Below are 27,526 nucleotides of genomic sequence, written 5' to 3'. Positions count from 1 at the left end.
TTATTACAAGTAGAAAAGGGACAAAGGAATTCAAATAAATTGATGTATTGACGTTTTTTTTTAATTAATTCATCCGGGTTCCTACTGTGTTGGATAATTATGCTTAAGTGTTTAATTACATATTTTGATGGGATCCTCAATTACTCTGGCTTAATAAAATATCATTAGCCCGTCTCCCAGGTTCTAAGCTGCGGAGACACACCGCATTAGCCGATGTATTTAAATAAAATATTAGATCACCGGCTGGCCGGGACGCGTGGCAGGTCTCCAGCCCTCAATCTCCTCTAAATCTCAGTTAACCCTGGAAGCCGCTCCTCGCATCAAAGTTTGACACAGCGGCAAACAAACAATGTTAAATTTACATATTAATTAGCGGCGGGCTCTCAGCACGGGCGATGAATTCAAATGTTTGGCCCCTCTTGCTGTGGCTTTGCCGCGGCCCCCCCCCGTCCCCCTCCCCCCCGCCGGCCACAGTGCCGCCTGGCGGCCCGGCAGAACAATTGGAAGTCGCCTGGATCCAAAGGCCAACCAGTCCCGCCCCCCAATAGGTTTTATTACACGGCGAGTGTAAACGTTCAATATCCTTCCGCTGGGTGAACTGCGAGGTATGCAAAGCACCGATAAGTAGTCGTCACCCTGTCCGGTGTTCTCCTCCGTCAACCTCCTCTGTCGAAGAAAAAAAACGCACGCGAGGAAAGCGATGGCTGCCATCTGGTTGCCCGCGTGAAATCATCTTGTTTAAACCCTCAAAAGGTTGTTGCAGCTACGCAAGTGATCCGTCATGTTCCCACTCGGAGTTCGGTGGGCTGTACGACCGCAACGTGTATTCTTTCTTGTGTTGGCGGTGTTTTACATCTTCTCGCTGGGAACAAGGATCCTTGGCAACGGCTCCGGGGGGGCGAGATCCTATAATTAGAACACAGTTCAGTTGGTTAGCAGGTAATTTACCTTGAGGGGGAGAAGTCTAATTATTGTCTTTGAAAAGCTAATTTGGCGTCAAACACTTCAGGTGTCTTTTCTCCTCTCTTCCCGCAAAGGGAGAAGAGTCCCGCAGCACTGTGGGATCTCAGCCATCTCCCGGCTTCAACGTCTACGTTTACATGGCTGATTCCTAAAAAGAAATTAGCAGCTGTAAAAGAAGTGCAAGGCACCTTCTCCTTTTGTTTCTCCTCAGCAGGTGTGCAGGGGGGCTTTTTCTTTCTGTTGTTGTCGGCGAGCGGAAAGGCGCCACTCGCAGGCAGATGGTGTTTGCGAGCGACAACCGGTTCCCAGCAGAAGCAGGCGCAGGGAAACGATGGCGGGCCGAGTCTCCGTAGGGCAGACCAGCCCGCTTACCTGACGGCATATGCTCTGCTGTGGCCTACACCTGCTAAAGGATGGCGTTCACACCGCGGTCCCCGGACTCCACCCCCCCGGGACGGCTGTTAATCACAGCTCACCACCCATTCGGGCGCTTTTTAAAAAACAAGAAAACAAGTGGTAGCAGGGTGCCTGGTTCCCTGTTTGCCAATTCCACGCACACTGAGTTTACGGCGGTTTTGCAGCGACAAAGTTACACTAAAAGAGTCAGTGAGCAACGTGGAAAATGCTACTCGGTTCTTTTGACGGACGCTATTGTCCCACAATGCAATGCACAAAGGAGATGGAGGTGGTCAGTCAGTAAAAAATGTGTCAGCTTCTACTTATCTTCCTCGGTTGCATTGAAGTCAATGTGCTAACGTCCCAACTTCTTACTCCATTTATTGCCCTTGTAGACATTGTGGTTTCAATCCCTGGTTTCAGGGCTTCTCCAATAGGCTACAGAAGGATTTTCATTTAGTAAAGGACCTCGTGCTTGACAGCTCGCTATATGTTTTTCGTATTTTGGGACTGTGTTTCCAGTTCATAAAAGTGAAAGTTGACTGTAACAATTTGGTCGCCAACTGATACATCTGTTGCACCACACTGCGATAGAATACGATTTGTACATATCTATACTAAATGTAAATAAAGCTACTGACACTTTCCCCCTTTGGCTCTGGGACCGTTTGTCCCACAGAGACCTCCAGCCACGCCAGCAGGGGCCGAAGGACAACGTCGTCCGCGGCCACGAGGATCAGTAACAGGTCCGCCGCTGAAATATGTGCAATAGTGTCAATAGTCTGGAGCCGCTCCGTCCAACTGGAAGCCGCTGAGCTGCGAAAACAGAGCCGGCGATTAGGACCCGGTGGCCCCCCCCCCCCTACCCCCCCAGTCAGCGCCAATGGTGACGTGTCGGCAGGCCCGGGCGCGGCGCTTTGATCCGCCTTGCTGTCATTGATTCACGAGGCTTCCAGCTGGAGCAGAGATCCTCATTGAAGCGTAAGATGGAAACCTCTCCATCTTGGCACGTCTTAGCTGGCTCAATCCCCCGTAGGCCATTAGGGATAGAATATGTTGTTTTCTCTTTTTTTTTTTTTCCTCCTCCAGAAGAAAAATACAGTCTGTCTTCATGCTATAACAGCCATTACTTAATTGTGCCGGATTTTCCGAGCGGAGTGTTGCTTTAATTAAGCAGCTAATTGCAATGTAGCTCTTGATTAGCTTTGGGGGATGGGAATGTTCAGACAGGCTGATATGTTGTGCACACTTCAGAATCATTTACAGAAATTGAAGCTAATTTCGCTCTCTGTCTAGTGCTGTATTAATTTAATTTGGGTTGCTTTTAGCTCATTAACACTTCTAATTAATGCGTTGACATCACTATTAAGATGTCTCTTTGAAATTGGTGTCTCCTGATAATCAGGATGGAAGAGGCGGACGGATGGAGGCAGAAGCTGACTGGGGAAGACGCAGAGACTCCTCCAGACTGAAGGGGGGGGGGGGGGGGGGGGACGCCGCCGTCCTCGCTTACAAACCTCTGATATTGTAGCACTGCGGACTCTAATAGGAGCCTTTGGCAGGTGACTAAATTGGAAATGAAAGCAATGCTGATTGTTTTAAAATTTGATTGGGGCTACTCTGCGTGTGTGTGTGTGTGTGTGTGTGTGTGTGTGTGTGTGGGGGGGGGGCTCCAGGGGATTGGGGGGCGGAGGTGCGTCAGGGCCAGATGCCATACACAGCTGAAGATCACGCCTGAGCAACTTTGGGTTTGGGTTTGTCATTTTAATGAGTAGAATTTAGTGACTATGGGCTGGTAACGCTGCGTGAGAAGCCCCATCACATTAGCATCACTTTAACCAACCTCCACCGACTAGCACACATTATGTGGCGTCACTCTTTTAATCTGGAATTTCAGAAACAAAAGAGGGTTCGATTACATCATTTTTTATGTACGTTTTTATGATTTGACACTAAAGACTTTCCCTCCGTTGGGAATTCTGAGATTTCACCACCAAAATCCACATATACATTATATATATATATCAAAATAAAAGCCTTCAGCTGAATTAGCGAGACCAGCATCCAGCTCCTTCTCGCGCCCTAAGAAGCACAACACCTCCCTGATTGACTCCCCTCTCGCGCGTTGTCTTCCATTAGGCTCCATAAGTTGAGAAATAAGCATTGATTTCACACGGATTCAGTTATTTGGCATGACGATCAATAGGGGACCTTGTTTTCCTGTGAAGTGCTTTCTTTGCTGAGTATTCCTGAGGACAGGCCACGCTGTAGGAAAGCCTTCTGTTTAGCACTTCATTAAAACTGCCTCTAATAGGAGCCACCGGGGAGACGCTCCCTGCATCGTGTGGAAAAGCGATCAACATCTGCATCAATTAACCCCTCGGTCCCCACGGGGCCCATTAGAGAAGGAACACCCTTTCAAGCTGCGTATGGTTTTGGCTCACAATGGAGAGTGAACAAATATAATTGCTTGTTTGCTTTAACAATTCTTTTTGTTGTTTTTGTGGCTTTTCGGCGTTCTAATGTTTCTCTAAATTAGACAAAGGCCACGTGGATTTGCAGCAGAAGGAAGAGGCGGCTCATTTTCCCCAGTGATGGAGTAAATGAAAAAAAAAACGAAAAAACAATAGAAACCAGTTGAGTAAATACAAATACAAAACTTAAAGCAACAGCTCATTAAACAGATATATTTAACTTTGCGTTAAACTAATCATTCTGTATTATAATAAGTCAGTCACACACACGTCCTCCATCAACAGACAGGTCCAATTACAGAGACTACGGGAGCAGCAACAACAGTGAGGACACCTGAAATCACTGCTGGCAAGATGTGAGTGGAGCTTTTATTGGTATCTGTTGTACCGACAAAACAATAGTGGAGTTGCTGTAATCTTAAACAACAGTAAAGAAAACAGCTCTACCTGCTTGATGGATTCTCTTTTAATTCATGTAATGCAAGATTATTGCATTTTTGTTGGTACGTGATCATAACGTTTAAATATCTGAAGAAAATGGTATTTTATAACTACAGTTATGGATTTAACTGCCTCATTCACAAACTCATTCACAATTTGAGCTGTGATTATCTATGCAACAGACATTTTAAATGCATTTCCCCCACATGGGATAGAATAGAAGAGGATGTTGTAACAGCGCGTTATATGGCGCTGGATAATTTGAGCAAAAAACATTTGCTTAATTAGGCACAACTTGTTTAATTTTAAAGCGCGATGCGATATTGTGTTTGAATTGAGTGATGCTTTGCAGTCACTGGTCTGGAGTCGGCGTCTGTGTGATTAAACCGAATGAAAATACTCTTCTAATAGAACAAATACTGTAAAATGCGACGCAAACGAGCAAAGAGCAAAAAGCTCCTATTCTGAATTGCAATTTTTGCATTAACATAACGTACGTATAACATTTTCTGAATGAGCAATCTGAGAAAACTCGAGCCAGCGAGCGTCTGTCGTTAACCGTCCACAAGAGTTTATCCTCCAGTAAACAACGACAGCTGAGCCCTGATACGTTTAACAAACCCCAAACCAAATCAAGAGCAATAAAATCACTCATTTTGGTTAATGAGCACATTAACAGCAGAGGTAGTGTTTAAGCACAAACACGAACAACAACATTAATAATTGCAACTCTCTAGTGCCTGGCTGATGTAAGCTTTAATAATTAACAAGTCTTTGTCTCATCCCCTTGAGGCGGCACTCCTATTATCCAACTAAGTTACAAACGAGTAATTACGCTGTCACTGAATGGTCACAACTGTTTACCTCAGAACATCCCCCGGTCCGCGTTTAATACCCACTTCCAATCCGCGCAGACCCACCTCACCTGACAGACGCCTCGGTTAAAGGCAAGCCGTGGCATTTCAACTTATTTATTCACTTTTTCTCCTCTCATTAGAGGATTACTCCTCTTACCTCCTGTGTTTACATATTAGTGCTAATCCAATTGAGTCAACAAGGGCACTTAGTGCAGGCTATGAACTGAGTCTGAGGGACTTAAAGTGGGAGGGGAGGGGATATTAATTTACTTCTTTAAATTTTAGGCTTCCAGGGAAAATAGTTTCGAGCATCTGCGGTGACAAATGAAGCATTACGGGGAGCTGAGCCCTGTCGGAAAGGTGGCGCTCGGCCTGCAGAGGGAGCCCCTGGTTACGAGTCCGTGCAGACTCACAACCAGGAATAACACGGCACAACCGGATGATGCAAACTGCTAAGTCTATATTTTTGTGCGTTCGATTCCTACAAGGCTCCTGAAATCTGATATCCTTTCTATTTTCTACTAAAACACACGCCGGGGGAAGAAGTATCACCACACCGCCGGGATGTTTACGCGAGTGATTAGCATGTGAAATGTGTCTGACGTGAGAACAGCGCTCTCTGGTTAATGAGGATTGGGATCCCCCGTGCTCGCCCCTGCTTCTCTCCCTCTCGCCACCATCATCTCCATAACATCAGTCATGATCTTTGACCCGAGGGCCGCACCCGTGTCAGCGGAAACTAATTAGCCTTTGATCGCTGGTGACTACACACAACAAGCGGCGCACCAGAGAGGTGGTTGTTTTCATTTATTCTTTGGGATGTGGTTGCTACACTGGTGTAATGGTTGTGGAGATAAGACGTATTTTGACTGTAAGGCAAACGCATGAATGATTTCTTGTTCCAGTTTCAGGTATCTTTCACACACATTAGTGCTTGTTCAACACAAAGGTCTGATGCAGAAAAATTGTCTGTTATTATGAAGAAGTCAATTAATATATCTGCTCATTATGGGGGCTGTATTTGTTTAGTCGGACCATTTATCTTCCCCTAATTAGTTATAGATCAATAAAGCAATTGATTTTGCAGTATGCTCAGAGATTCAGTAGAGGAATTAAAGCAATGAAAAATGCAATACCTGACCACTGCACACGGAGAGAACATGACTCAGATTTCCCTGCAGACTCTGCACAGTGAGCCATTATGTTTGTCAAAAATACCTTATCAATTACTGATTGCGGGGGGAACAGGGCCAATTAAAAATGCAAACAGTGTCCCGGCATTCCATCTGTGTTTGGAAAAGCAGAAACAAATCTGATATTAATCAGGTTGGTGAGCATTAATAATCTCTGTTGGCTTCAAGAGGCACCAGCAGTGGTTCACGCCTGTAGAGGACACGGGATGACATGTTGTGTTTTGTCAAAGTTTTTTTTCATGCGTTTTTATCGTTAATCATTAGGCAGTCGCTCTTTGGAGCTGATGGCAGCTAATTACGTAGTGGCTGGTGTCGAGTATATGCTGAGAGACCACGTCAGGCCGGCCGCCGCTCTCCCAAACCACCGACTTAAACCGCATTCGTCCTCTTCCCCACCCAACTTCTCTCTCTTTTTCTTTTCACACCTATTTCTTTGAAACGTAGACATCTACATTTCCTCCTTCCGAATGATCCGGCTGCAAAATAAAGAGCGTTAAATTATACAGCATGGAGGGGTTGAAACGCGCAGGCATGCAAAATGGTTTGGCTTTGTTCACAGTAAGCCGGTGGAAGACACAACTTGGCAGGACGAGTTGAGGCATTTTAAGTGTGGAGGGAAAAGAGTCAGAACGTAGTGTCATAATAAAATGAACAGGCTCTTTTTTTTTTTTTTTTTTACTTCAGAAGTTGAGCTGCTAATGTTTGTATTTTATTTTTGCCGTTACACTGAAATCGCTGCAAAGTGTAATTGGTATTTTTATTTTTTCAAAATGTGGCGGGACATTGAGTGAGAGGGCTTTATGTGTGGTAGAAGCTCGCTCGTGAAGTAACACCCATTAAAACCTCATTTGCACCTTTAGGCAGTTCATTAATATAGTGAATGGTAGAATCACACCAATATATTCCATCCTCACCTTAGGGCACCATCTCTATTCATCAAAACACACACACACTTCTCATTCTCACTAACATTAGTCACCATTGCTGAGCTAAGGTGCAGCCCCTTGCGAGACAATGGACACATGTGTGTAATGTCCTCGAGTCCCCGTCAGCCACCCTGAAGGCCTGTCCCGTGTCATTATTCATAATTTGGATGCTAAACAAGGCTTGATGTGATCACGTGTTAAACAGCGACGCGTTCGACACTTTTTCACAACGCGGGTTCCTGCCAGCGTTCACTCCGCCTGCCAAGAGGTGACATAAAGAAAATAGAAACATTTCATGTGCAGAATCACCATTATTCCCCCTTTATCAACACGCTTCAGGCGCGTCACAATTTTTTGAATGGTTGACATTATCATTTGACTTAAATTTCTATTTCATGGCGGTTATCACTTGAGTAATTGCCAGAGGCTGCAGTGATCACATCAATCAGCGTGACAGAACTTCACACACTTCAGTGTTTCTGACTCTGAGAAGAACGGAGGCCTCGCGTAAACAAAGACGACTCGCACGCACACACACACACACACACGCACACAGCCTGAGGCCCGACTAACGGCTGCAGTTCCGCTCCTGACCAGCAGGCGACCAATTCCCCGTCTCTTTCCCCCAGTGGGCCGTTCTGTCTGGGTTCTCCATGAATTTCCCTTTTCCTCTTTTCATCGCTCTGTGATGTCCAGCTGCTCCTGTCAACACCTTCTTACACCGAGCAATTCATTGCAACATACTGGCAGCTGAGACCCCTGTGATGAACTTCAATCTGCCGTTTGCAGAGGGGGCTTCACCCTGAGTCGGGCTAATCAAGGGAAACACCCCCTTCCGAGAGGGAGGGTGTCTGCAGACAGATTGAGCCCAAGTTACCCCGTAATTACCCTGCCACTGCCCCTCTGCTGCAAGCTGCTGCATCTGAACCCAGTCGGCAAGAGGGACGGGCTCTTTGGTGATTACTTTCCAATCTGTTTAACAGTCAACAACAACCACTACGCTCATAAACCACAACTTCTGTGTGTTTTTTTTTTTCTTCGTTTCCCTGAAAACATTTTTGAAGGGGTTCACAGCAGCGGGCGCTTTGCTATGCTTCCCACGGTAACGCGGCGCAAATGTCTCTTGCCGCGGGTTTCGATTATTTCCAACTTGGTGGAGTCCCCGGGGGGAAGTTCTCGGGGCTTTCTGAATTTTATTAAAGCCTCCACAGCTGATTACTTGGAGTGAGGGTGCACAGGTTGGTGCATTTTAGGAGTGGAGTGGAGTGGAGGCCTGACAGGGTCATGTTTAACATGTCCACAGGCAATCAATTCACCTTAACCCCTCCTGGTACTCCAGCCCTCTCCACCTAAGCTGTCCTTAATAACCAGGCAATGGCGAATTACTGATAAGGCACCGGGGTCTCTGACCTATATATCCCCCCCCTGTATGTATTGGAAAAATCCACCCTTGAATAAAAAAAACTACATTTATAATGCATAGACATGGTGGATTTAAACAATCCCATATTTAAAAGGTGTGAAATTCCCTTTATTCTTCAGTTTGCTGTACATGGAGGATTTGTTTGGTGTTAACTGGGCGAGGCAGCAGGCAAATTGTCTAGAAATATGTCAGGCGCAGGAAGCACATGAGGGGTTGATTGAAAAACTCCTGACACAGAGAGAAAGAAACGTCAACAGTTACGTGTTACAATGCTGCTTTTCATTGGCATGCGTGTAGCGACGGAAAAAAAAACGACCAAAACATTTAAATATACCGTCGTGTTTGTGTTTTTGAAGGCCAGCCTGTCATATATGAACAAAGGGGATCAGTGTGAAAGCCAGTGGTGTCTTCCGCTACATTTAACAACTTTTCTTGTGCTCAATAAGACTAGATTATGTTTAAAATAACAGATTTATTGTAATGGCGGAGTTTTGTCTGGCTCATTTTACCATGGAAGTCTTCTATGGCTCAGTGGTTACACTGCATTTCTCTTACACGTCAGTGCCCCCTGTGTAAGTTTTTACTTAACAAGCATGCAAAGGGTTCTACATTTGCCCTCATATGACAGTGACTAATTGCCCCGAGGATGCGAGCTGCTTGTTAGGCAAAGGGAAGGGAAGAGTCTTCTTGCTCCTCACCCGGCTAAATTAATTATTTCTCCTTTTCAATTCACTCCACCTCGTCTTATAAAGGGCCAGAAACCAGATATGACGATTTTCTTTCTCTAATTGTGTGCAGCTAATTTTCCATGTGGGTTTGTTGTGTTGTTCAGCGCGGACGCTTCGCCCGCTGTGGCAGTTAGAGACCAATTTAATGCGTAGCTGCAATTCGATAAACCGTTTGTTTGCACGCATCAGTTTGACGGTAAGAATGTTGCTGCAAACCCCATTTCATATTTTGAAGTGAAATATACACTAAATTTATTTTCAAATTTTATTTCCCTTTTGTTTTTTCCTCGAAATCTGTACAGAAATCTGTATTAAGAGTATTTGTAAGACATAACAGTACATGTCTAAAGTTTCCTTTACACCGTCTAAAGCCTGATTTGTGCTTCTGCGTTTTCAGAGCTACGCAAACGCAGAAGCATGCGCCGGCCTTGACTGCCCCGCTTGATGTGTTGTTGCCGGCTGTCTTGCCCCGTTGCGTCTCCCCAGCCGGAGGTCCGTCTTTCTGCTCTTTCGGGGAGGCACCTGTGCAGCTGTTTAGGCCATTGACAATGTTCCACGGAGGGAGTTAGTGAACCTCTCAGGATCTGGCTGGACATTGTTCCCTCACATTACCGTCCTGCTGTCTTTGGTATCTACGCCCCCTGTTTACACAGAGCACACGGAGGAGGGGGGGGGGGTCCTTTAATCAATGCCATTATCTTTGCTAATACTACCGGTGCAGGTCTAGCAGCAGCATCGCACAGGTGCAGCCGTTAGCATCGATTCACTGCGCGCCTTCACATTTGCGTTTGTGTTACACAACAGTTGGTTTCCTGCACTTCTGGGGCTTCTTCTTCTTCGCCGCCACCGTCTCAACCGCCGTCCCTCGGTGTTCGGCACCTGTTTCACGCCGCCTTCCCCGCGACCTCTTCCGCCCCCGCGCCCCGTCCCCTGGACGGGTTTCAGCATATACATTTGAAAATGATTTGTCCTGCCCTCTTAATAATAGATGAGAGAGCAGAGAGTCGGGTTCCCTTCAATAAACTCCGTCCTCGCTTTAATTAGTGAACAAAAAACACCCGGCCTGTTGAGGACTCCTGGCTTTGGCTCCGTGTTAGTAATTAAAACTGAAACCACCAAAAGGAGAGGAGAAGGAGAAGGCTCTATTTTTAACGGGCAGGCTGTTTGGTGCCGAGTGCCCGTATAAGGTTCTGCAATAAAGAGTGATAATGAAGGTGTGAGACCTCTGGGGGCTGACTGGGCGCTCGCTACAATGGCTGCTCTCACACCAGACTGAAATACAGGGAGCAATTAGAGGAGGCAGTGCACAGACTGGCCACCAGAGATTAGTTAACACCTCAGGAGCTCCGCTTCAGGACAGGCACATGCTTGTTTTCTTCCTCTCTCTCTCTCTCTCTCTCTTTTGCTTGAAAAGATAACGCACCAAGGCCTTAATGATGAGATTTATTTGATTCAATTGTCAGCGCAGTCAGGTAACGTTTCGCAGGTTGTCGCCGGCATACAGATGTGTGTGTGTGGGGGGGGGGGGGGGGGGGGGGGGGGTGTCGTTGATCTGCTCACGAGTTGTAGTTTTCCGTTTTAAATTATTCACGCGCACATAAAATCCCGTATACGGTCACAAGCTTCTTCTCCACATATGGGTTTAAACACTATGACGAGCTCTGCCCGAGTTGGAGGAGACCTTAAGCCCAAGAACCAATCAAGAGGACATTGTTAATGGAGGCCACATATAAGCCGTTAAGCCAGTATATGCATAATGTTATTTAATTGGAGTCATAAAAAGCCAATTAACCCCCCCCTCCCCCTTTCACTCTCTCATTCTGGCTCTTTCTCTCTGTCAAATCACTGCGAATGTGCACGCATGTGAAAAAAGAATGTGATGAGTAGTATATAGCCTCTACTTTTGCGCGTGCATGTGACCTTTGACCTCAGTCACATGCCAGAGGGCGTGCAAGAGGGAACTTTTGGGGGGTAGGAGGGGTGGGGGGGTGGGCATGTGACCGCCGCCATTTTGACCGGAAAAATGCGTCATTGAACTTTTGGGGGGTAGGAGGGGTGTGGGGTGGGCATGTGACCGCCGCCATTTTGAAGTCATGCCCCGGAAATGCGTCATTTTACGAATGGATACGTAAACCATTTTTGACAATGATGTGCTTGGTTTTGATTGGAAATTTGCCATATCAGTGGGTGTTTTATGCGATGGGCGTTAGTTTTGACCGGAAACACGGGACTGTAGGAGGGGTTTCATCATATATATAGATGTGTTATTTGGCGCCTCGATCGAACTTTCCTTTTGGAATGGTTCACGCTCCAGGATTCTTAGTGAAACAGCAGAGGCCTATCCCAGTGTGGTCCCAGTGGCGTCTTCTTCTTCTTCTATTCAAAGGTATGAGAGGCCCCGCCACAAACCAGTGAGACATTGGTTCTTCTGTTCAGATTCACCAATATCAGCTTAATGCATGAACTAGGGGGCTATCTTCTTAGCCAATAGAACACAATTTGTAACCTAACAGAGGAAAGCCCTCAGCAAAACATACATCTTAAGGTTTAACGAGGAGCACATATGCCGACTTAGTGTAGCATTATGTGACACAGTACACAAGCCGGGGGCCAACCCCCAAACGTCTTCTTCTGCTTCTCTTCAATTGTATGAGAGGTCCCACCACAAACCAGTGAGACACTGGTGCTTCTGTTCAGATTCAAAAATAACAGCTTAATGCATGAACTAGGGGGCTATCTTCTTCTTAGCCAACAGGACACACATTGTAACCTAACAGAGGAAAAACCCCTCAGCAAAACATACAGTTTTAACGAGGAACAAGCGTGTCGACTTAGGGTCGCATAATGTACGCAGCACCCAAACGGTGCTAAACCCTAAATAGCTTGAGAGCCCCACAGGGATGGAGAAAAACAGAGTCCTTATGTGGTAAACAGTGAGCAGTTTGTTTAGTTTTAAGCAACATATGAACCCTCACCCCCACTGAGACCCTGGCGTGTGAAAAAACAGGGTCCTTAGTTGGTAATGATGTTGCATTCGGGGGGTATGGGTCTCCTATATAGATACAGCCACGGTTCCCTTCTTGACACCCTGGCAGACTGGTGCATCCTCACATTTAAGACATTTCCAGTGAGAGCCAGATGTACTACAAGGGGGGAGCAATGGACCAGATATGTGGTAAGTACTTATTTCATTGCCATATATATATATATATATATATATATATTATATATATATACACACACACACACACACACACACACACACACACACACACACATTGGTATAAATTAAAAAAATTAAAAATAGAAAGCTTTAAAGATTGTACTATGTCGAGTGATTCATATTTGTTTTTATATATTTATATATATTTTTTTAATAGGTATTTATACCTTTTAGAAATAGATGACAGCGCGCATCCTATACATGGGAGTCTTGAAAAACTGGAAAAGGAGATTGCTGCACTCAGTTGTCTACCAACAACGACTACGTGCCCCAACCAGGGAGCTGGCACAGGTAGGGAAAATGACAGTATGATATAAGCTTTCTATATATTTATTATTTGACGAATCATTCAAATGATTTTATAATTCTATGCTCCCCCAGTGAAAAAAAAAAAAGTACATACGGGTGTCCAGTCTGAGAGACCTTCTACAAGGTATGTGACATCATCCATATATATATATATATATATATATATATATATATATATATATATATATATAGACATTTGTTTTATAACATGTTTTGACCATGTATGCTTGTACAGCAGGGTGCAGATTGACCGGTCTACACCAACAAAGGACACATGGTACTATCCAGAATGTTTGACTGACGAGGAAATGCTGCAGGCGGTCTGTGACTATGAAGAAGAGAGTACTACAATAGGAGCAACATCGGCAGAGTGTGTAACCCCATTTCAACAAAACAGAGCAGGTATACCCACAGAACCCACGGTGGTGATTGTGCACCCGAGGGACACAGCTAACCCCTTATATGTAGAGTTGATAAATGAAATCAGTGAACTGCGGCGTTCCAACACCGCATTAAAAGAGATAGTAACCGATCTATGTAAGAAACAAGAGGAGGCTAGACAAACACAGGACGCCAACGGCTGTTCCATAAAACAATACCTGATAGCTCAGAATGCATCCAGTGAAGCTATCATAGCTCTACTTACAAATAAATTTTATCCAAGGTGATCTACTAGGCATGGTGTCTATAAGGGGTGGTGTCTAAATAAACAATACAGACGTGTAGTATGCCTCCCCCCAGAAAAGTTTTGAAGAGGGGCACGGGTGATATACATCGATCAGGGGATAACCATAATAATAATGATGATGGGTATAGGGTCCTGTTACAGAATACAGAGAAACAGCTTAAAAGCCTACGTGCACTGGTGGAGAGATCGCGCGTTGATGCTGCTGCTGCTGCTGCTGCTGCTGTTGCATACCCTGCCGAAGCTTTTCATGATGTTGACAGAATTCATTATACGGAACAACATTCATCGTATCTAGATAGCGGCTATGCAGACTTGGTCAGTGTCCTAGACCCAGGGTTTAATACCACAGGCGCAAATAGCCACGTGTTGGATCATGCAGACGGCCCACTTGTGTACACAGACAATGATGCAGGGGCTGGGGGGTGTGTGTTGGCAGAAATATGTGACGACCGGCTGAATCAGATGGGGGCAAATGGAGATGTGGAGCATGAACAGGGTGTTGGGGGGCCTGCTGAGGGTCATGAGGGAGGGTCATGGGAGCAGGCCCGAACAGAAGGGGGGCATGATGATACACTAACAGGAGGAGGGGAGATAATGAGGGGGGGTGAGACCTCCTCAGGCATAGAGGGAAGGACAGTCACCATGAGAGAGATGCCTTCATTCAATGCATTTGAGCTTAGACAAGGGGTTGATTTCAGAAACGTGGATCTTACTGACCTCGAGCAAATCCCCTACATGGTCAGAGAAATAGTGGCGGGTGTAATTGATAGAGCTGTAGAGGCCTCTCCGGCTGGTAGTGTGCTGAACGTTTTGTTACGGGGACCTTCATTGGCTAGTGACATACAAGCTGTTCTACGCGTAAACGAGTCGTACAACTCTGACTTGTTTATGGAGCAAATTGCACAAGTGATACAGAGCAATGATGAGACTATAACGGATGATGAATTGGAATTAGTGATCACCGTAGCTAAAAACAGAAACGGTGGGGGTTATCTAAAATTAGCAAATGTCCCATATGATGTGATATTATCAAAGAAGGGGCGGTTTCTGCACACCCCTGACAATACTGATAATAACCTGTGCTTTTCGCTCTGTTTAGCACATTTTAATCATCCAGACATGTCCCTGCAAGATAAAGTGAGATTTGCAACTCAACTACATAGATCGTTGGGTTTTGGACCAATGCACAAGGTCTCATTCTCCGATGTAGATGCTTTCGAAAGACATCTGGGTGTGAAAATCATAATCTTCCACCATGCAGCAGCAGGTCGTAAACGACTTCAGTGTTTCCAAACCCACGATGCGCCTCATCCCCGGACAGTCTGGTTATATCTACACAATGACCATTATCACCTGATTGAAAACCAGCAAGGCTTTTTTGGGGCAAAACAAGTATGTCAGTATTGCTACCAAGCCTATGAACATCGATTATACCACAGCTGTGAACAGCTGTGTAATGTGTGTTTTACATTAGAGTGTCGTACACAGCTGGGTAAAACACAGAAATGCGGTGATTGTAAACGCATATGTAAGTCGAAATATTGTTTTGATCAGCACAAGCGGCCAGAAAGCGTCCATGCCCTCATCCCCTGTGATGCTATGAAATACTGTGAGGCATGTGGAAAAACATACAAAGCAGGACAAAAAGCGCACAAATGCGCGCCAAAAGTCTGCGTCCACTGTGGTGAGCAACAGTTGGAGAGCAATGATAAACATGAGTGTTTTATTCAGCCTCTTGAAAAGAAAGAGCCGCAAACAACCTACATATTATTTGACTTTGAGACAAGGTTTCATAACGGAAAACACGAGGCAAATTATGTATGTGCTATGGATTTAGAGGGAAAAAAGTTTTGTTTCAGTACTTTGAATTGTGTGGACACCTTTGTGAAGTATTACAGAAGACCTAGATACAAAGGCTACACGTTTATCGCCCACAACGCATCCGGCTTTGACAACTATATTCTGTTGGAATATTTTGTCAAACAAAAGATCACTCCGCAAGTCACCATGAGAGGGAGTCGGGTGATACTGATGTATGACAGGTCATACCGGCAGAGATGGATTGACTCATTCAGTTTCCTTCCCATGCGATTGTCAAAAACCCCCGCTGCCCTAGGGTTCAGTGATGTCGAGAAAGGCTATTTTCCCCACAAGTTCAACACCCGGGAGCATGAGTATTATGTCGGTAAATATCCTGATCCGTCCTACTACGGCTTTGACGATATGAGTGATAGCGATAAAGCGAGATTCATGGAATGGTATAATACCGTTTCAGGAGGAACATTTGACTTCCAAAAAGAAATCGGACGCTACTGTGTTAACGATGTAGAAGTGTTGCGAAAAGCCTGCAGCATCTATCGTGAGACATTCATAGAGTGCACGGAACTTGACCCCTTCTCATTTACCACCCTAGCATCGAGCTGCATGGGGGTGTTCAAAACCCTGTTTCTCCCAAAGGACACAGTTGCTCTGACGTTTGAGGGGGCATACACTGCTCAGAATAAGACGTATTCTGATGTATCGATGCAATGGCTTGAATATGTGGCCCTCACAGAGAATATTGAGATTAAACATGCTCTCAATCACGGTGAACAGCTTTTTGAGCCGTTCTATGTGGATGGCTATAACTCTGTAACAAACACTTGCTATGAATTTGCGGGATGTTTTTTCCACGGATGTGTCAAATGCCACGTCCAGAGCGACATGAACCCTGTTACAAAAATCACCTACGGTAGACAATACAGGGTGTTCATGGACAAAATATATTCTCTACAAAAACAACACGGGCTGCGAGTTGTAGTGATGTGGGAGTGTGAGTGGTCGTCGTTAAAACGGACGAGCGGGGCTGTACAGGCTTTTATGGTTACTTACAAAAAGCGTGAGCGTCTAGAGCCTAGAAAGGCCCTCTTTGGGGGACGTACAAACGCTATGAAGCTGTACCACAAGATCGGTGCTGATGAAAAAATCAGGTACTACGACTTCACCAGTCTTTATCCGACGGTTCAGGCTAAAAAGCAGTATCCAGTTGGACATCCTCAGGTTATCCTGAAGGATTTTGAGTCTATTGACAAGTATTTTGGACTCATAAAGTGCACAGTGCTACCGCCCAGAGGGCTGTTTCACCCGGTCCTACCATACAGATGTCATGACAAACTCATGTTCCCATTGTGTGGCAAATGTGCTGAGGATTTGAATCAGAGTGGCGAGTGCACTCACGGAGACAGAGACAGACTGCTGGAGGGGGTCTGGGTGTCAATTGAACTGCAGAAGGCTGTGGAAAAGGGATACAGGCTTGTGTCCATTGATGAAGTTTGGCATTTCCCCAACAAAACAGACACATTGTTCAGCGGGTATGTGAAGACATTCATGAAGTGTAAACAGGAAGCGTCAGGCTACCCTGGCCATGTTAAAACCCCCGACGACAAGGAGAAATATGTCAAAGACTATTTTGAAAAGGAAGGCATTCAATTAAACCCTGACAAAATCAGGGTCAACAAAGCCATGAGAAGCTGCAACAAACTCCTCCTAAACTCTTTGTGGGGCCGTTTTAGTATGCGCAATAATATGCCTGCATGCGAGCTGATCACAGATCCGGCTCGGTTCACACAATTGATGTTTAGTGACCACTTTGATGTGCGACAATTCTGTTTTATCTCAGATGACGTGGCTTTGGTACAGTGGCGACATGCAGACGCCCGCGGTTCCCGTATAAAAGACGTAAACGTCTTTATAGGAGCCCTGACAACTGCCCATGCCAGATTGATGCTCTACGACTTGTTAGACAAACTGCAGGAGAGGGTCTTGTACTGTGACACAGACAGCATTGTCTTTACATCGAGAGGGAGCGACTGGGTGCCGCCCCTGGGGGCATATCTTGGTGACCTGACTGATGAGTTAAACAGCGGAGACATATGCGGGCTGCCTAGTGAAGACTACATCACAGAGTTTGTATCAGGAGGACCCAAATGCTATGCCTATAACACGGTACAGGGTAAAACAGCTGTCAAATGTAAAGGCGTCACATTAAACGCTAGAAACGCCTCCGTCGTCACCCCCCAGTCACTGATTGGCCTCGTACAGGCTTATGTAACCAATCACAACACACACACTTTGACCACAGTGTCTGAAACTATCAGGCGTGATAAAAAGAAGTTCCATCTTAAAAACGAGACAGTTTTTAAGCAAGTCAGAGTGGTGTACAATAAGCGGAGGGTGTTGTCTGACTATACGACCCTTCCTTATGGATACTAACAGCGATCAGGGATTTGATGCACGACTACAACACCCCTTTAGTTTGGTAGTGAGTGGGCCTTCAAACTGTGGAAAGACTTTTTTTGTCAAGGATATTATTGCAAATGCTGAGAGGGTTATTTCACATCGTATTGACAATGTCGTCTACATTTATTCATGCTGGCAGCCTTTATATGATCAACTGCTTAAAACCAGAGACATTAACTTTGTAGAGGGCTTACCAGAGTCTCTGTGCGATGATGTTTTACTACCTCCTGCCAAAAACAATCTACTCATTATAGACGATTTAATGAATGATGCCGGGAATAATATAGAAGTTCAAAATGTTTTTACCAAATATGTACATCATAGAAATCTCAGCTGTATATATTTAGTACAAAATTTATTTATTCAGGGTAAATCTAGTCGCACTATTAGTTTAAACACCAACTATCTCATTCTGTTTAAAAACCCTAGGGATAAATATCAAATCACACTACTGGCCAGACAGATGTTTCCGGGTAATACTAAATATTTTTTAGAGGCCTTTAACGATGCGACCCAACAATCATATGGCTATCTTCTCATAGATTATAAAGCGTTGACCCCCGAACATTTAAGACTCAGAACGGCTTTGCTATCGGACCAACAGGTTGTGTATATCCCCAAAAAAACAAACAGGCGTTAATAACGCTAAAATGTCATCACGCATGCAGAGGAATTTGTCATTGTTGGAGTTGATATATAAATCTACGCCTCGTGTGCGACGTGTCATTGTTAATAACGCCAGCACGGATTTTATCGACTCTCTGTGTGAGATCGCACTCAATGTATTGAGAGGTAACATTCCTTTGACCGACAAACAATTCGCCCTCTTAAAGAAGAAGAAGAAGATTATCCGGCTGGTGGCGGATAAAAAAGTTAAACGGACCAAGAAGAAAAAGACCCTCAACCAGTCGGGGGGCTTTTTATTACCGTTATTAGGGGCTGCTATTCCGTTTATAATTAGTCTTGTCAATAGGAGGGGCTAAAAATGGAGCACACCCAAAAAATGTTTCTGGTCCCCCAGCATCAGCTTGGCCTGGTAAAGCAGCAGCCTCATTATAAGCAGCAGGATCAACGAGAGTCTATAAGACAGGCGGTGCAAAATGAGCTTGATAGAGCTATGATTGACGTGTTGAATCAACCTGATACAGACATGTACGAAAAAGCCAAAAAATATTCCGTTATTTTACAAAGATACTTGGCTGTGGTGAGACAGGGAGAGCGTGAGAAGGGGGCGTTGCCTTTACCACTACCCTCCGGTGAAAGTGACACGGGCTCAAATCCTGTCGTTTCAGCAGATGACGTACCAGGAAAAGATGTGATTTTAGGCAATGTGATCAGGCACATACCTAAAAAAAGTAAAAAACATGCCGAATATATTTTGGATGCTTTGAACCACGCAAAAAACGACATATCCTGGACAGACCGAGGGGAGATCGTTGTCAACAATCAAACGATCAAAGGCACCCATCTGTATGATCTGGTGAAAAGTGTCACGTCCTCGTATAATGTTTTAGACGAATCTAGACCTATCGGTTGGAAGATATTTTTAAAAACGCTAGCTGATTTAAATATCCCCCTATCCGCTATCCCCAACACGCAGGTTAGGAGGTCTATTGCTGAATATAAGGGTGGTGATGCAGTTTATGACGGGGGTTTTAATGTTTCGGGGTCATTCAAAACAAAAACTAGGACCAGCCGATCTATAGACAGCACCCCCTTTAAGACACCTAAATCCCTAAAGACCAAATTTTTTAGGAGTGATGATTCGTGGGAAGATTTTTAAGATTTGTTTGGCTATTACTGTGTGACACATGTCTTTTTTATTTTTAAGCTTGTACTGGATGCATATTATTTTTATTTTATTTTGTATTATTATTATTTTGTTTTTAACTTTACACAAGTGTTTGTAATGCTTTTGTATTATCTGTTAGTCTGTTCTTTGTGGATGGAAAATAAAATTGGTGTTCACTGCTGAAAGTTGTCTTTATATATTTTATTCATAAAACGTCACAGGATAGTTTATCATTAGATCACACATTGTACACACGTAAAAGCATCCTCACAACACCCTGAGGGTTGGATTTTGTTAACAAAACGACAGACCATCGCATCATTATTGACTAGATTAGGTCCGTACAAAGTTAAAACTCGTGAATAAGACCAGCCTTTTTGTATATAACATAGAAAAAACACACAATGTTGGCCACAGGTTGTAGTAAAATTATTTTGAACCTGTTTCCTAGAATAAGACATAGTCGTACAGTTATAATTGAGAAAATTAACTATTTCTTTTGGAAACTGTTCATAATCAGGAGGGTTTCCAAAACTGTCAAAGAAAAAGCCATGCTTGTATTTTGTGATATAAATCGCCAACCAATGCTCTCCGGGGCTGCTGGACGGGTGCGTATTTACAATAGTCATCACCGGATACTTGCGCAAAGCCTTCATAGGCAGCTGGTCACACGCTAACACGCCCATAAAATCGACCCCCCTAACAACCCGTTTTCGAACAATACTCGTCAACTCTATGGTGTTCATGGTGTTTAAAAGTTATCCACCAAGACTTGTCGTTGGTTTGATATCTCGATAACGGAGTCAAAAACAGAATAACATATGATATTTATGGTACGAGGAAGGGCCGTTCTGAAGCGGACCTCCAGGCGCACATTCCCCGTCTTGATTAGTGACACGTTCCCCGACTGCCCGTCGTCAGGCTCCAGATTAAAACAGAACAGCGAGTAACCGTGACCAAAGTCACTCCGTGTTACAGCCAGCGATCTGTCTTTTAAATGTCGACCTGTTGTTTGAATCATGTGGTAATATTCTCTCACGTACTGGCCGCTCTGGAAGAGTGGCTGTAGCGGTCTCGCTGGATATGCGTGGCCATCAGCGTAAATGCTTAAAAACTCGGTGTCATAGTGTTGGAAATTAAAGGGATTCCGTGTATAACTACCCGTGTATCCTTCGTTGTCAACAAACCCTAAAACAATAAACTTAGGGATCTGGCCCATGAATAGATTCTCCTGGTTGCAGACTCGGGTCCCCGCCGGAATGGAGAATGTTTTCAGCGCTACTCTGTCGATGGCATACTTGGCGTTTGTGTGTTGAAGAGCCCTGCTGTGCGCCAGTCGGACCGTCGGAGCTACGGAGACCTTTTTTACAAATACACTAGCGGCGACTATCTTGACCTTGTATTGAGCCGCTGCAGCCGTCATCAGAGAGAATTCGTCTTTTGACCGTATAAATTTCAAGGAAATATCAACGCCGTTAAGCAACAGCTTCTCTTGAAAAAACAAATCGGCATGTATTGGTACAATTAACTCCACTATACGGCTTTCAACGGTGTGTCCTCCTCGCGCGGCCAGCCCCTCGTTGTCCCCTTTAATAGACGTCTCGTCCATATGCTGCGCGGTGTCTTTACTAAACAGAGCTGTACTAAACTGCGTCTCCAGGGTGTCTTTCCCGTAATTAAGCAAACATTCGATTATGCCTCGGTATGGGTAGGTGTTTGAAGATTGTGAAATGAGCCTGTCCCCTAGCATGATATCAACCTGGGAGAATAAGGTACATCCAGGGTAATTTATGAAGCCGACATCAGCATCGGCTGCTAAATTGGACCCATCCGCATTAGTTATCTTTACACGCATATACAGAAAGGTATCGTTCAGATCCAGGTAATCTTCACCGCTGGCCGAAATATGAAACTCCAAAGGGCCTCTGTCTGTAATGGATGAGACTGGCGGGATCTCGATGAAGGAATATTTCTCTATGGACGTTTGTGTATAAGGAACAGTAAAGAGATCCAGTTCAGACTTTACACACTCCGCCGACTGATTATGGATGAGCGCCATAGTTTCTACCTCTAAAATATGTCTTTAGCCAAAATCCGGGCGCGTTTTATCTGAGAACCTCTTCGGGCTGTGCCAGATTTCTTTTTGACTCCCGCCTTGTTCCTACCATCCCTTTTACATTTTTTGGTCCCTGGCCCCGCACCGCCCCTGCCTGTGGGGGGTCTTTTCAAAGCCCTGCGGGTGTGTATTAGCATGCCGTGACCCTGCTGCTGCTCTGGTTGTTGTTGAGCCCCAGAGAACGGTCCTTTGGCTATATTTGATACAACGTCTCCGATGATGTTAGTAGCGGCTGTTTTCAAATGTGGTTTAGCCAGGCTGAACCCCCGTTTTAAAAGAGGAAGGGCCATCCTGAGCAGCCCCCGAAATATACCCCCCAAACCATTGCCATATTGTGTCTGAGATCCTATAAATCCCGGTAGTTCTCCGCCGGCTTGGTTCATATAATATGCCATATATCGGCCGTCGTCGTGTGTGTAGTGGCTATTCCTCATCTTCCACTTGTTTTCTTCTTTTCAGAAACGCTGTTTTATAGGTCTGAAATGTAGCTTCGCTATGACCTTTCCGTATAAAAAGGGTATGTATCCGTTCTGATCGTTTTTTATGGATATCTCAATATCATCAATAACGTTTTTGGAGAGAGATGTGTATTGCGGCCTGTCGTAAGTCAGAGTGGGTATGCGTCGTTGTTCGGCAGCCACATTTATACATCTTAGAAGAGGTACATGGCTGTCCCCCACTAATTGATAGTCGACAATATCGCTATATATGTAAAATGTGTAACAACCTGCATGTATATCGGCGGGATAGGGGGTGATGTGGGATCTGTCAGTAGTCGGTAGGGGAAAAGCCTCCCCATCTTTAAACCCCAATATTGTCGCGAGCCGTCCTACAAAGGTTATAGTTGAATCCTCTGTTGACCCCAGAAAGTATACGCGGTTTTTAACACTACTATAATGCATAGATACCCCCTCCAGCTGCGTGTTAGTGCTGATTCGAGCATTAAACGCTTTAACAATAGCCTGTATAGACTCATAAACCCCAATGTCCATAGTAAAGGCCGATTTAACCCTATTTTTACCATTGTACACTTTTACAACCGCATCTGTTTTCGGAAAACTGTACCACACTCTCGGATACTGGAATTCTACCAACCCCACCTCATGTGGTTCGCTCAGAACAATGGCCTTGGCTAATTTTGTCCTGTAGTTCCATATCTGATTTTTAGGATAAACCTGAGCAGACGCGTTACTAGGTAGTGTAACATAAAAACCATTCTGGGTCATCGTGCCGTGTCCTATGGTGGCCGGTTTAAGAGTGAGCTCTCAAGATGCATGCATGTGTCTTTTATCAAGCATCCGTTATGTCTTTTTCTGAGACCCAGGAGTTAAACTTCTCGGGCCATCCCAACCATTTCACAAAGACCTGCTTCTTGCCTCTGGAGATTTTTCTATCCATAATTTTTTCTATTTTAAACATCTTGTTTTTACCTATAATTACTTTTTGTAACTCCGGTTCGTAAAACGTACCTTTCAACAATTCCCCTGCACAATCAGTTAGTTTATAAACCGGAGGATCTCGGGCTATACACCTTGATATTGTAAAATGCTCATCGGTGAATGTTTGTTTATAACCCTTCCTAAATCCCCCGCGGAGTTTTGATATTCTCACGGTGTCGCCCTTGTTAAATTTAAAGCATACTGGCTTCTGAGGGTACAACTTGTACAGTTGGATGAAGACCGTCTTCTCATTGTCTTTATTGACTGCTGATGGCTGCATCTTTATGGACCTGTGGTGTGAGTTATTATAGGCCTCGACAAGCTCCTGTACTACATCCACATATCTTCGTGAATTAACGGATGTTAAATATCTCCACATGCGGGTTTTAAAAGTCCTGTTAAAGCGCTCCACCACGCTGGCCTTGGTCTCGTTCGATGTTGAAAAATGCGTAATTTTATACTGTGACATTAACCGCTGAAAGTGGTTGTTATAAAACTCTGTACCTTCATCTGTTTGAAGTTTCACAGGTATGCGTCCGTCACTCAGAATGTCTTTAAAGGCTTTTGTGACTGTGAGGCCCGATTTGTTAGAAAGACATCTAACCCACGCATATTTGGAAAATACATCGATACACGTCAGTAAATACCGCACAGTATCATTTTCCTCAGCATATTCACCCATATCAACTAGATCAGCCTGAAACTGTTTGTCAATGCCGCGGACCAAAACCCTATTCCTCGGGAAATGTACGGCTGCCTTGGCGTGTAATGTGTACACGTCTTGCGCTAGTAGGTATTCGTTAACACTAGATAGTGACGGCGTCACCCCGGTACATTCTCCAACCGCATTGCGAAGTTTAGACACACTGCCTAACCCTCCCGGATGGGCTGGGTCTAGATAAATCTTCTGTAGAGTCCCTTCCATGATAATACCAAAGTATAAATGCCCGACAGTTCATTCGTTACAACATATTTTATTTCTCTTGTACAACATGTGACAAGCAGATTGATAGTATAGTAGTATTTCGCCCCACTGCAAAAGCAAAAATACATTTTCAGTTATAAAAACACTCAAGAACTTCATTCATTTTCGATTTCATTTTGTTTTTGTTTTTAGCATGTTAGATTGTTTTTACGCATCAATGTCTGTCGCATCATCATCATCATCATCATCATCATCATCATCATCGGGTACCTCCCATGCTTCATACGGGTTTGATACTTCTCCCCACAACCTGCCAAGCTTTTTCAGTTGGTTCATTTTGAGTTCATCTTCCCCGATCAGTGTATCATACATTTTCTGGATACTTTCAGCCGCATTGCCTCCAGATTTCAGCTCGTCAAGAAGTACTTCCGCACCCCCCTGGATGCGGTCTGCATCGACCTGAAGGTCATTCATATCCATAAACAGGAGGATGGCGGATATGAAGTTGTCATTCCAGAGCCTTTTCATCAGCGGATCAAAGTGTAGTTCGTAGAACCAGTCACATGGATATAAACACGGATGGTTTTTCTGACTGGGATTATTTGTTTGACAGCCGTAGCAGATCTCTATATTATATTTAACCCAGACCTTGTTCAACAGATGTAGCACCCCGATTCTAAGGTATTCTAGGAACCGTGCAGTATCCTTAAACACCTCGTGAGGTTCACAGAGCTTCTTTTCTTCTTCTTTTTCTTGTGTGGCCGTCGGTCCGGGAGGCGGAGTCTGAGGCGGGGTGTGAACCATCAGAGCTGGAGGTGAAGGAGAAGTGGGCGGGGTCCATCCCCCCTGGGTCCCTGAGATTTCAGAGACTAAACAAAAAATGTTTTTCTTTTTTTATGATTCTGCATGAATTAACATCAGTGACAGAAATATATATACATATATATATATATATATATATATATATATATATATATATATATATATATATATATATATATATATATATATATATATATATATATATATACACACAACATTAGCATAACCCACCTGTCATTCTTTTAGATGATTGAGGGGTGAATTATTTTCGGTCTACACATGGTAGTAGATATACCAGGTTGCACACCGCTCGGTGTATTGTCGTAAACAAGACGTTTTCTAACAGCCCCGTAAGCCTTACTGACGCTGTCTCTCTGGATAGATTTGTCAATCTGACTAAACACTTTTTGCAGAGCGGGCCAGTCACACCACTGAACAAAGAACACGAGGGGGAACCATATATTAAACTCTTCAATGGTAAGAGGGTACGGATGCTCTCTCCATCCTCGGCGGCCTCTTTGAGCTACCACATACTCTCTGTCTTCACAAACGTTTAAAAAAATGAAATCGTCAGGGCGTCTGTTGTACCGATCTGCCATGAGATGGTGTATTTTAGGCCCGGTTGTACTATACCACTGAACAGAGTATAGAGATTCTAGAAAACCTGATTGTTCAAGATCTATGCAGACAATTGATCGAAACTGCTGCCAATCTTTTACAGACATACACCCATGTCGACCCCCCACAGCAGCCTCATCATCAACTGTTTCACCAACACCCCCTCCTAGCTTGTCTTGGGCCTTGATTCTAGAAATCATAGTGACCGTGCCATCATAGTATTTAACATTATACACGTACCCATAAACACCCTCCAGCTCTAGCTCTACAGCCGGCTCTCTAGAAAGACATCCCTCACGCTTTTTCCGGCTCTGGGAAGCATCTACATCTGTATAGCATGGGCTATTTTCTGTAGACATACCTATGTCAGTCTCTGCGGCCTGCTCCATGCAATATGCAGCCTGCATTTTGCAAAGAATCCGTGTGCACAGCAATAGTAGCGGAACCAGCAACAGCAGCAACAGCAGCAGCAACAGCGGATGAGGCCAAAATGAGTGCGTTGGTGGTGGAGGTGAATAACACATCTATATATATGATGAAACCCCTCCTACAGTCCCGTGTTTCCGGTCAAAACTAACGCCCATCGCATAAAACACCCACTGATATGGCAAATTTCCAATCAAAACCAAGCACATCATCGTCAAAAATGGTTAACGTATCCATTCGTAAAATGACGCATTTCCGGGGCATGACTTCAAAATGGCGGCGGTCACATGCCCACCCCACACCCCTCCTACCCCCCAAAAGTTCAATGACGCATTTTTCCGGTCAAAATGGCGGCGGTCACATGCCCACCCCCCCACCCCTCCTACCCCCCAAAAGTTCCCTCTTGCACGCCCTCTGGCATGTGACTGAGGTCAAAGGTCACATGCACGCGCAAAAGTAGAGGCTATATACTACTGTGATGCTATCGTACTAAATGTCTTTGTTACATAAAACACTGGCTCATACTCTTCTATCTTTAAAGCATTTTTGGATGCTGATTCTTGAGATGTGAAAATCATTCAGATGTGTATCAGTTTCTATAAATAGGCAAATAAAGAGCGCGGTTCGGTCCTATTGAAGTATTTGTAAAAAGGGGAGAGCACAATAGTGAGGGGCTTCCGTGTGATCGCTCTCTTTTTGCTTTCTCTTTCTCCGAAAATACGGATTTTCGACAATGCATTTGCTCCCAGGAAAATAGCAACAGTGGGCCGCAATATTGGATCTGTCAGGCTCAGGCCATTTAAATTTCAATGGCAGTAAAGTGGGTGAAGCAGACACTGTTAAATATGATGCTTGAATGAAAATCTAAACCCTCCAATACCTCTAAGCAATGTAACTCAATGAGATGAATTAACTGTAAATGCCTCATTCTCTGTGTGAGTGTCTTCCAATTTAAAATCTCATTATTCATATAAGATCCTGAACAAGGTGACTCTTAGGATAGATCGAATAAGTGAAGATAATCTTACCGGACAGTTTTATGCAAATAGGAAATGTATTGAATCAACTATGAGGAGAATGGGGAATGAAATAAGCTAATAAAGTGGAGTTAGGAAGAAAAACACCATGAATAGTGTTTCCTTCCTATCTCAGCTCAGTACTTATGCCGCTGCCTGTGAAGTTACAAAGTGTATTAATTCAAAGGACGCTGTCATTTAATGTGCATTCTTTTTCGTATTTCATAAAAAGCATTAACGGTTCACTTCAGTGAGCCTTTCAACGTCGCTTAATCTCTGTTGCCGCAATCTTTAAATCGCCACAATATTTTAATATTTATTTTTCTGAAAATTACTCGCGATGAATGTTCTGTGAATCAAAGACAGATTTAAACCTGCACTGCAGGTAATTATAGCTCATATTGTTGCTCCGTGCCAGTTAGTACAGCTGTGATCGAGGGTAACCACTAATAACTGTTTTTCGGAGAGGTCCA

General features: G+C 44.4%; 2 long non-coding RNA genes across 3 annotated transcripts; one reads left to right on the top strand and one right to left on the bottom strand.

Annotated features, from left to right (window-relative positions):
- Window positions 1-11,555: 11,555 nt before the first annotated feature.
- LOC144384560 (uncharacterized) lies at window positions 11,556-19,876 on the top strand. 2 transcript variants are annotated; one of them, XR_013451352.1, is made up of 4 exons: window positions 11,556-12,576; window positions 12,799-12,915; window positions 13,006-13,057; window positions 13,169-19,876. It is a non-coding gene; the product is annotated as an uncharacterized LOC144384560 (long non-coding RNA). The 2 variants fall into 2 exon arrangements; XR_013451353.1 differs by having other exon boundaries at window positions 12,782-12,915.
- A 4,328-nt stretch (window positions 19,877-24,204) lies between these two features.
- LOC144384581 (uncharacterized) lies at window positions 24,205-26,255 on the bottom strand. The gene is made up of 2 exons (XR_013451382.1): window positions 25,225-26,255; window positions 24,205-25,040 (listed from the first exon to the last, which is right to left on the bottom strand). It is a non-coding gene; the product is annotated as an uncharacterized LOC144384581 (long non-coding RNA).
- Between the last annotated feature and the right edge of the window lie 1,271 nt (window positions 26,256-27,526).

Source organism: Gasterosteus aculeatus, chromosome 11 (genome assembly GCF_964276395.1).
Source record: "Gasterosteus aculeatus chromosome 11, fGasAcu3.hap1.1, whole genome shotgun sequence".
NCBI classification, from domain to species: domain Eukaryota; kingdom Metazoa; phylum Chordata; class Actinopteri; order Perciformes; family Gasterosteidae; genus Gasterosteus; species Gasterosteus aculeatus.
This window is presented reverse-complemented; position numbering and strand designations above follow the sequence as displayed.